Source organism: Gymnoscopelus microlampas, assembly GCF_963454915.1.
Source record: "Gymnoscopelus microlampas genome assembly, chromosome: 13".
NCBI classification, from domain to species: Eukaryota; Metazoa; Chordata; class Actinopteri; order Myctophiformes; family Myctophidae; genus Gymnoscopelus; species Gymnoscopelus microlampas.
In genome coordinates, this window is record NC_139950.1 from 21,792,584 (window position 1) to 21,803,605 (window position 11,022).

The 11,022-nt window shown below is 47.7% G+C and overlaps 1 protein-coding gene across 1 annotated transcript in view; it reads left to right on the forward strand.

Annotated features, from left to right (window-relative positions):
* The window catches only part of LOC311058183 (rho-related GTP-binding protein RhoQ), a 15,078-nt gene extending 13,245 nt beyond the window's left edge, over window positions 1–1,833 (forward strand). The window contains exon 5 of the mRNA XM_084075541.1: window positions 1–1,833. This exon is cut by the window's left edge and continues 833 nt beyond it. The gene's annotated coding sequence lies outside the window, so the exon portion shown is untranslated.
* Window positions 1,834–11,022: the final 9,189 nt, after the last annotated feature.

Genomic DNA, 11,022 nt, shown 5'->3' on the forward strand with positions numbered 1-11,022 from the left:
GTTCTCATTATTTTTCTTGAAACTTAAATACCTCAAAAGATTTGAACGCAAAAATGTTTCATATTACTCTTTCAAATATTTTATTGGCCAAAAGAAATCAACTGCTAATTATTATTTGAGGGTCCCCAGTTTATGTCTGACTGTATTGACTGCAACACAGATTAGAGTAGGTTATTTGGTTTCTGGTTTCCAGAACTGCCCCAAGATCATATGTAAGAAATGCATGTTAAGTAAATGTTCTTTAAGGGTAGGTTTTCCCTTGAGGTTATATGCTATTTGTGTGAGTTTTTTTCTTTTTTGTAATCTTATTGTTAATAATGCAAAGATAGCGCTCAGCACCTGCCTAGCAAGTGCTTTACAACACGTGTTGGACAACACGCATGATCCACATCCATTGAAATACTGTCCAGAGGGCAGGTGTAGAAGCCACAAGTATATTCTGTTATGCTTTCAGCCATTTCCTCCTATCCCCTGCCAGATCTTGTGGCTTGATACAGTATGGTGATTATACAGAAGTTCCACTGTGCAGCTCAACCTGGTGTCTGGATCTGACAGCAGGAAGCCCAGAGTTATTTTGCAACTCTACCCATTTTGAGGGAAATTGATCATCTGATGTTGATCGATCATCATCTCCGAAATATAAATCTGTCTGTTAAAGTGCTATCATTTTGTCAGCCAAGTTAATGACATTACCAGCTATCCTTTAAAAAGTAACATGATTTGTGTCTTTGTTTTAGGCTATGAACCATTTTGTATGACTATGTGTCATCTTTTTTCAGATTATCTCTCATTTTGGGATGAGTATATCTGCAAATGGCAAACTGAGCTTAAACTGTCATTTGTTTTAACAAAGCTCTCTGATGCACACCCGGTACTCAGAGAATGAAACGCGCACACACTGATGGTTTGAGATGACCTAATACTGTATGTCTGATGCACAACATGAAGCACAGCCTGTGTCCCTTCATGTCCTCATTCAACAAAGCACATCCTTTCCCCTCCTAATCCCTGTGCCTCCCCATGAAAGGCCAGTTGAAGCACAGAACAGGGGCAGCAGTAACCCGGTGGTTAACCATCCCTTAATAAACACAGGTTTGATCCTCAACAACAACCAAAGTGTCCTTGAGCAAGACACTGAATGCAGATACCCCAACCATGCTCACTCTGTAAGCTGTCTGTGGATAGCGGTGCCAGCTAAATGCCGAAAATGTAAATAGAGGTGAAGAATATGTACACTGTCCCTTCAGCTATGGCCTGGCATGAACCATCTGACTACTTCTCGTCTTTGACCGTTCATTGCTCCTCCAAAATCTTGTTACAGTGGTATTTACGATTTGAGGAAACACGGCGCATTAGGCGTTTGACCGTTGGCCACATAATTGTGTAATTTCTCACTTGGCAACACTGTAGAAATGGGAAGCTGCAGAGGAGTTCATTGTATTTTGTATAAAAAAAAAGAAAGAAAAACTTTTTTTTTTGTTCTGCAATGTTTTAAAACGGAAATGGGAAGATAATATACGAGGTCTGGCTGGGGGCCCTAAAACCAACAACCAGAATGCAACGCAACATTTTGAATGCTCAAAATGTGATAGAAGAAGCCATCAAAATGGTGGACCAACTTTTGAGCCTGACTGAACTTGCAAGCCAAACAACAGAAACACAGCCTTTCCTCTGTCTTTATGCATTTGTTATGTCTTTTCCTGTCCTATTTGTAAAGGAGAAGAAAAAAAAACATTAATCATAGGTGCCAATACTTGCTAAATGACTTCTATTACAGTGGATTTATTTTTTGTTCTAAGTCAAATCATTGATTAAAGCTTTAATGTAACGGTGCTCCTCTCTCTCTGTCCTCAGCCTGTGTTAATATACTGTACAGCCTAATTTATGCTCCGTCGCGTGCCGAAAATACCAGACTTACAAGCTCGCAGTGCACTGCGAGCTTGTAGGTCTGCTGTTTTTGAGGCGCGACGGAGCATAAATTAGGCTTTATTATACTGTACTGCTGTTTCCACCCTCAAAGAGCAGAGTGGACCGCATGGTGACAAACTTCTCTCTCAATCCAGAGCCTGTTTTTTCTTGTGTTTATGTCATTTGAGGTCCACCCTCAGGATCCAGGATCTAAGTGCCCGCAGACATCAATGCATTTGATGTTCTTCTCAATAAATGTATTTACTGTGTTGATAAGCTGGCTTGGAAGGGTTTATTTTGGAAGCAAATGGATCAGCCATGGAAAGCATTTATGAAATTAACTTTTTCCATTGGTTATTTCTAGAACTAATCACCTTTGTGTTCATAATGCATCAGACTGTAATGTAATGTAAGGTTCACTGGTTAAGCAGGTCACAGTGATAAAGAGTGAAGTAGCCCATGTCTGGGAACAAGTGGTTTTGATAGTGATTCTAAAATTATATATATAGTTATATACATATATATATATATATAGTTATGTGGACTACACCAGTGGTTCTCCTTTTCAGGCCGTGACCCCCCAAAATAATCACATTTGAACTGGGGACCCCCGACTCTGCCAAGCATTTGGAATGTAGGAGTTGAGGCAATACATTTCGTTTGACTCAGTTCCACAGATAAATATTGTGAAAATAGCCGATCTATAGCCGTTACGGGGCCAGGCTTCCAGCATGGACCCGTTTTGTTATTGGCATTATTCCGTTTCTTCTTCTGCCACTTTTCGCAGTTCTGGCTGAACCGTGCAGTCGCTTTTTATGAAACTCGGCCATATGATAGATGGTCATAAAAAAACGATCAAAACATAAATCTCACAATCTTTCGTCAAAAGGTGGCGCTATAGCACTCAATTGAAAAATGCCAACTTTGAACAGGTACAACTCATGCCCTGTTTGACCTACAGCCATGAAACTTCGATGCACACATGCGTCTCCTCATGCCTAACAACTTTCACTGTTTGACTTTTGACCTTTGACCTTTAGATCTCCCACCATTTCGAATATATGAAAAGCAGTAAAAAGCAGTTAAAACCTATCTCCTCCTGGGATTTTTGAGCAATCTGCACGAAACGTTTTACACATGAACTTTGGACCTATGCCGACAAACGTTTGCAGCGGATTTTCCATAAGTGAAAAAATGAAGCTTTAATGAGCCAATGAATATTGCAGTTTTATGACAATTATTCATCTGCCCCTAACACATACATGCAGACTTACCATTCTTTGAAACTTTGCAGAAATGTAAAGGGCCATTCCAAATATCACTGAAACCAATCTTACTCCAATTGGTCAAACGGGGGCACTATAGCAATTTTTTGAAAATTGAAACTTTAAACAGGCAAAAGTCATGCCTCGTTTGGCCGACAGCCATTAGACCTGCTTACACATGTGCCTTGACTAATGAGGAACACATCTATCACGTTGACCAGTAAGCACCGCCCTTAGATTGTCCGCAATCTTGAGCAGTTTGAAAAACACTTAAACCCAGGATTTTTCAGATTTTTTCCCAGGGTTTGTCTGTTAGTCGAATAGCTTCCCGCTTAAGTGTATGTCTCACAACCCCAATGTCACAGGTTCAAGCCTCACTTGGTGCAGACTTCATCTAAGTTGCATTTCACACAACATGACTATCAATGAATACATCTGCAATTGTTTAAGATAACATGAAATACTTAATTGAGTGTTTTTTACATACTTCATTGTGAAAATAGCTGATCTACAATCTCACAACTTTTCAGATAGCAATGAGAGTATGTTTTTTCAATGTATAACATACTTCATTGTGAAAATAGCCGATGTACAATCTGACAACTTTTAATGGTTTGTGAGCTTGTAGATCGGCTACTTTCACTAGTTTTGGTTCTGAGGAGATGTACAATTTCTTCATTGGTAAATGGTTTGTGAACGAGTAACACACACATGCAGACTCACATTTGTTTGAAACTTTGCAGTAACATTGCAAATATCACTGAAACCAATCTTACTCCAATTGGCCTAAGGGGGGCGCTATAGCATTTTTTTGAAAATGCAAACTTTAAACAGGCATAAGTCATGCCTCGTTTGGCAGAAAGTCGTGAAACTTGCTTACACTTGTGCCTTGATTCATGAGGAACACATGTATCACTTTGACCAGTAAGCTCCGCCCTTAGATAGTAAAGCAACGCATTTGTCTGTGGTAGATAGGTACAGGCCATAGGCGTATGCTCATTGGGGCCAACGAGGCCATGGCCCGGTCTGTGTGAACCCTAGCTCTGGTTCAGAGCGTTAGTGAGTTCCCTCTAACGCTCTGGAAGACCCCTCGCTCTGGCCATGTACAAGGAATTCCACTGCCCTGCCAGCGCTCAAGAGTAGTGAAAATAAACAAAACCATTTCGCTACTCACCGAAGCAAAGGCTGTTTTGTGTTGTTGAATGTCTATTCTCCAACCCCGCACGCCTAAACGCACCCCACCTAGCACCTACTCTGTAAAATACACTTTTTGGGCAGAAAATAAAATATGTCAGCGAGACGGACATTATTTGTATTTACTCCACAGTGCCCTCGACAGATCTGGGGATTTGAACTTACCTTTAACCAAAATGTAGAGGGCACTGTGGAGTAAATACAAATAATGTCCGTCTCGCTGACATATTTTATTTTCTGCACAAAAAGTGTATTTTACAGAGTAGGTGGGGTGCGTTTAGGCGTTTAGTGCGTTTTGCCCCCTGTGTAGGGGCAAGATCCGCCAGGGGGAAAAAACAAAAAATCAACATAACAACATTAGCAGCCCCTCACCCTTTAAGTCACCTTTGTGACTGCGAAAAAAATGGGGAAGTGTGTTTTGGGACGAGCGTTCCGTTTTCCAGCCGGAATGGCTCGGTAATTCTCAATAGACTTATCAGCCGTTGTGGGGGGGTTAAGATTCTGGCCCGGTCAACGTAGTTAGAATTCACCATACGCCAGTGGTACAGGCTGCCCTCTAGTGGCACAAAACTAAAACTAAAACATCAGTGATCAGTGAGAATAAAGGTTTACGCTACTCTATAAATCTATAAATATAGATTGAGGCGTTGTGAGCTTGAAGATCGGCTGTTTTGAAAATGTTTGCCTCTTTCTTATATTATTTGACAATTTGGCCAATTAAAGGTAGGGTAAGTGATATTTTTGAGTATTTTTTGTTTTGTTTTGTTAAAAAGGTTAAAGTACGATAGTAATTATTGCTACAGAGCGTTTGTTTGGTCACAGGGGTCTCTCCAGCTCAAACAGAATATAGTACATTTTCAGGTAGGTGACACAATTTAAGCCAATCAGGAGAGAGCACTGGAAATGTATTTTCTGTACGGGTGCGTTCGGAAATTACGCACTGGAGCACACTCGCCTATTAGTTTGTATTGGCCAGTGCGCTCAGTGCTGTATTTTCGAACGCGCCCTATAAAGAGCTGGAGAGACATGGGAGACTCCTTTTACTGAACAAACACTCTATAGACGGATTTCCGCGCGACGTCATAACAGAGCAGAATGCGCAATCTGCGCATGCCCGGGTGAAAGGCGCGTTCGAAAATACAGCCCTGAGCGGCAGTGAGCGGCAGTGAGCGCACTGGCCAATACAAACTAATAGGCGAGTGTGCTCCGGTGCGTAATTTCCAAACGCACCCATAGGCTTCCCCCTCCTCTGCGCGGTCATATTCCTCTCATGTTTACTAACAGGAAACCCGTCTATAGCAATGAGTACTATCAGAATATAGAGCTATTTTACACGTATTTTAACAAAAGCAAATCACTTACCCTACCTTTAATATTAGACCATTTTTTATAGTTTGTTGATTATTTGTGATGCAGTGATAGTGTTTTTCCTTTCTCTCTTACTTTTTTGGGGTTATTAAAAAGGTCTTTAAAGTCCTTAAATTGTCACTTCACTGACATCTGGTAAATTTTAGTAAAAATACTAAAATTGCTAAAATACAGAAAATGAATGGTCATTAAGTTCATAAGGTATAATTTCTAATTTCATGATATAAATAAATATTTTGGGTCATAACTGATTTCATGTAAGGTTAAAAATGTAAAACATGATGTGATTAAACTTTCTGGGGTGGAACAAAAGTTCGCTGTCTGTCAGTAACACTACACCAGACTAGCCCTGAAATACTGTCATACCATGACAGTCATGTAGCCCAGAGTTCCTGATTTTTGATTTTCTTTTACATTGCCAACTCTCACATGTACATAAACGTTCAGGTTTCAAACATAAAGTTCTTACCCAAGTGCCACGGATGTTACAAGGCGATCCGTACCACGATAAGTACGCGTGTCTCCCGTATTGTTCAATAAAAAGCATTTTAATGCCATCGCCGGTCATTTTCTTTCTTTTTTTTAGTAATATATCAGTGTAATACACCTCCCAACCATTAGTGTCGCATAGTTGAAAGCAACGGACGAAATTTGGAGAAAATGGCTGGCGATCGGATTAAAATACTTTTTATTGAACAATACGGGAGATACAGTAAGTTTATCGTGGTACAGATCACCTTGTAACATCCGTGGCACTTGGTTAAGCACTTTACATTTGAAATCTGAACGTTTATGTAGATGTGAGAGTTTGCAATGTAACATTTAACTTAATTTAATGTAAATTGAAAACCAGAACCATAGCTACACATCGGACCCTTATTGATTGACGCATGATTGCATGTCATTGCTGACAGGTGGTGCAAACAAACCTGGTCGACTATGCTCTGTTAACATGCAGTTTATTGTGATATCGCGCTGCTAAAGTTATTTAAGACGTCTGAAACCAAGGACAAACGGTCAAAAAGACATTCTAAGGACTTACCAAAGAACGAAGAACCTCTTTTCCACACAACAGGCCAATGAGGAATTCTGTTTTGATCTCACTTTGATGTTGCCGCTGTGTTTGATGGACACTCATCACATTTCTCCATGTCATTGTATTTTTTATTTATGTATGCTTTGGTCTATGTACTGTGCAAGTTGTTGATTGTGTGCTTATTTTTTTTTTACTCCACTATATTTATTTGAAAACTTTAGTTACTAGTTACTTTGATTATTATTACAAAACATACATTAACCACTTCAGCTCTGTACATTTTGGCCATTTGAAAATAGCCCATCTACAAACTCACAATGCTTTGTGAGCTTGTAGATCTGCTAAATTCAAAAGATTTCTATGCATTTGAAAACTTGAAATGGGACATTCTGCATGAGTACATTTACTTTTGGTATTTTAAGTACATGTCTCTCTCTCTCTCTCCAGCTTCCATGTCTGTCTCTCTCTCTCTCTCTCTCTCTCTCTCTCTCTCTCTCCAGCATCCATGTCTCTCTCACTGCGGTCACGCTGGCCGCTCTTCAGAGAGAGTCAGTCGCACTAGCCGTGCTTCAAAAATGATTGCGCAGCTACGTGGCTTGTTACGGTTAGGCGAACTGATGGTGCGTTAAATGAAATCGTAAATCCCAGTTACTTCAATATATACATGTAAAAATGTAATAAAACAAACTAAAAACATTGTTTGTGTCTAATGTTCTCGTCTGTGATTATTACCGAAATGTTTTACTGCACAAATTATTAATAATAAAATATTGTAATATTACAGAATCCCATACAGTTTAATGTAATTTTTTGGAAAATCATAAAAAAAATCTAAAAACATAGTTATCACCCAACAACTATATATTAATGTGCCCCATGGTCTCTTGTACACCTGTGCTCTGCTCTGCTCCGCTCCGCTCTGAGATGCTCCGCTCCGCTCTGAGAGGCTCTGAGACGCTCCGCTCTGCTCTGAGACGCTCTGCTCCGCTCCGCTCTGAGACGCTCTGCTCCGCTCCGCTCTGAGATGCTCCGCTCTGCTCTGAGACGCTCTGCTCCGCTCCGCTCCGCTCCGCTCCGCTCCGCTCTGAGACGCTCTGCTCCGCTCCGCTCTGAGACGCTCCGCTCTGCTCCGCTCTGAGACGCTCTGCTCCGCTCCGCTCTGAGATGCTCCGCTCTGCTCTGAGACACTCTGTTCCGCTCCGCTCCGCTCCGCTCCGCTCCGCTCCGCTCCGATCCGCTCTGCTCCGCTCTGAGATGCTCCGCTCCGCTCTGAGAGGCTCCGCTCTGAGACGCTCCGCTCTGAGACTTTCTGCTCTGAGACGCTCCGCTCTGAGACGCTCCGCTCCGCTCTGAGACGCTCCGCTCTGCTCCGCTCTGCTCTGAGACGCTCTGCTCTGAGACGCTCTGCTCCGCTCCGCTCTGAGACGCTCTGCTCCGCTCCGCTCTGAGATGCTCCGCTCTGAGACGCTCTGCTCCACTCCGCTCTGAGACGCTCCGCTCTGAGACGCTCTGCTACGCTCCGCTCCGCTCTGAGACGCTCTGCTCCGCTCCGCTTTGAGACGCTCTGCTCCGCTCCGCTCTGAGACGCTCTGCTCTGAGACGCTCTGCTCCGCTCCGCTCTGAGACGCTCCGCTCTGAGAGTGCTCCGCTCAGAGACGCTCTGCTCTGAGACGCTCTGCTCCGCTCCGCTCTGAGACGCTCTGAGACGCTCCGCTCTGAGATGCTCTGCTCCGCTCCGCTCTGAGACGCTCCGCTCTGAGACGCTCTGCTCTGAGACGCTCTGCTCTGAGACGCTCTGAGACGCTCTGCTCCGCTCCGCTCTGAGACGCTCCGCTCTGAGACGCTCTGCTCCGCTCCGCTCTGAGATGCTCCGCTCCGCTCTGAGAGGCTCTGAGACGCTCCGCTCTGCTCTGAGACGCTCTGCTCCGCTCCGCTCTGAGACGCTCTGCTCCGCTCCGCTCTGAGATGCTCCGCTCTGCTCTGAGACGCTCTGCTCCGCTCCGCTCTGAGACGCTCTGCTCCGCTCCGCTCTGAGACGCTCCGCTCTGCTCTGAGACGCTCTGCTCTGAGACGCTCTGCTCCGCTCCGCTCTGAGACGCTCCGCTCTGCTCCGCTCCGCTCTGAGACGCTGTGCTCTGAGACGCTCTGCTCCGCTCCGCTCTGAGACGCTCTGCTCCGCTCTGCTCCGCTCCGCTCTGAGATGCTCCGCTCTGAGACGCTCTGCTCCACTCCGCTCTGAGACGCTCTGCTCCACTCCGCTCTGAGACGCTCCGCTCTGAGACGCTCTGCTACGCTCCGCTCTGCTCCGCTCCGCTCTGAGACGCTCTGCTCCGCTCCGCTCTGAGATGCTCCGCTCCGCTCTGAGATGCTCCGCTCTGAGGCGCTCCGCTCCGCTCTGCTCCGCTCCGCTCTGAGACGCTCTGCTCCGCTCTGCTCCGCTCTGAGACGCTCTGCTCTGCTCCGCTCCGCTCCGCTCTGAGACGCTCTGCTCCGCTCCGCTCTACTCCGCTCCGCTCTGAGACGCTCTGCTCCACTCCGCTCTGAGACGCTCCACTCCGCTCTGAGACGCTCCGCTCTGAGACGCTCTGCTACGCTCCGCTCTGCTCCGCTCCGCTCTGCTCCGCTCCGCTCTGAGACGCTCTGCTCCGCTCCGCTCTGAGATGCTCCGCTCCGCTCTGAGATGCTCCGCTCTGAGGCGCTCCGCTCCGCTCCGCTCTGAGACGCTCTGCTCCGCTCTGCTCCGCTCTGCTCCGCTCTGAGACGCTCTGAGACGCTCTGCTCCGCTCCGCTCCGCTCTGAGACGCTCTGCTCCGCTCCGCTCTGAGACGCTCTGCTCCGCTCCGCTCTGAGACGCTCCGCTCTGCTCTGAGACGCTCTGCTCCGCTCTGAGAGGCTCTGCTCCGCTCCGCTCTGAGACTTTCTGCTCTGCTCCGCTCCGCTCTGCTCCGCTCCGCTCTGAGACGCTCTGCTCCGCTCTGAGACGCTCCGCTCTGCTCCGCTCTGAGATGCTCCGCTGCTCCGCTCCGCTCTGAGATGCTCCGCTCTGCTCTGAGACGCTCTGCTCCGCTCCGCTCTGAGACGCTCTGCTCTGCTCCGCTCCGCTCTGAGACGCTCCGCTCTGAGACGCTCTGCTCCGCTCCGCTTTGAGATGCTCCGCTCCGCTTTGAGATGCTCCGCTCTGCTCTGAGACGCTCTGCTCCACTCCGCTCTGAGACGCTCTGCTCTGAGACGCTCTGCTCTGAGACGCTCCGCTCTGAGACGCTCTGCTCCGCTCCGCTCTGAGACGCTCTGCTCCGCTCCGCTCTGAGATGCTCCGCTCTGCTCTGAGACGCTCTGCTCCGCTCCGCTCTGAGACGCTCCGCTCTGCTCTGAGACGCTCTGCTCCGCCCCGCTCTGAGACGCTCTGCTCCGCTCCGCTCTGAGATGCTCCGCTCTGCTCTGAGACGCTCTGCTCCGCTCCGCTCTGAGACGCTCTGCTCTGAGACGCTCCGCTCAGCTCTGAGACGCTCTGCTCCGCTCTGAGACGCTCTGCTCCGCTCCGCTCTGAGATGCTCCGCTCTGCTCTGAGACGCTCTGCTCCGCTCCGCTCTGAGACGCTCTGCTCCGCTCCGCTCTGAGACGCTCTGCTCTGAGACGCTCTGCTCCGCTCCGCTCTGAGACGCTCTGCTCTGAGACGCTCCGCTCTGAGAGTGCTCCGCTCAGAGACGCTCTGCTCTGAGACGCTCTGCTCCGCTCCGCTCTGAGACGCTCTGAGACGTTCCGCTCTGAGATGCTCCGCTCTGCTCCGCTCCGCTCTGAGACGCTCTGCTCTGAGACGCTCTGCTCTGAGACGCTCTGAGACGCTCTGCTCCGCTCCGCTCTGAGACGCTCCGCTCTGAGACGCTCTGCTCCGCTCTGAGATGCTCCGCTCCGCTCTGAGAGGCTCTGAGACGCTCCGCTCTGCTCTGAGACGCTCTGCTCCGCTCCACTCTGAGACGCTCTGCTCCGCTCCGCTCTGAGATGCTCCGCTCTGCTCTGAGACGCTCTGCTCCGCTCTGAGACGCTCTGCTCCGCTCCGCTCTGCTCCGCTCCGCTCTGAGACGCTCCGCTCTGCTCTGAGACGCTCTGCTCCGCTCCGCTCTGCTCTGAGACGCTCTGAGACGCTCTGCGCCGCTCCGCTCTGAGACGCTCTGCTCCGCTCCGCTCTGAGACGCTCTGCTCTGAGACGCTCTGCTCCGCTCCGCTCTGAGACGCTCCGCTCTGAGAGTGCTC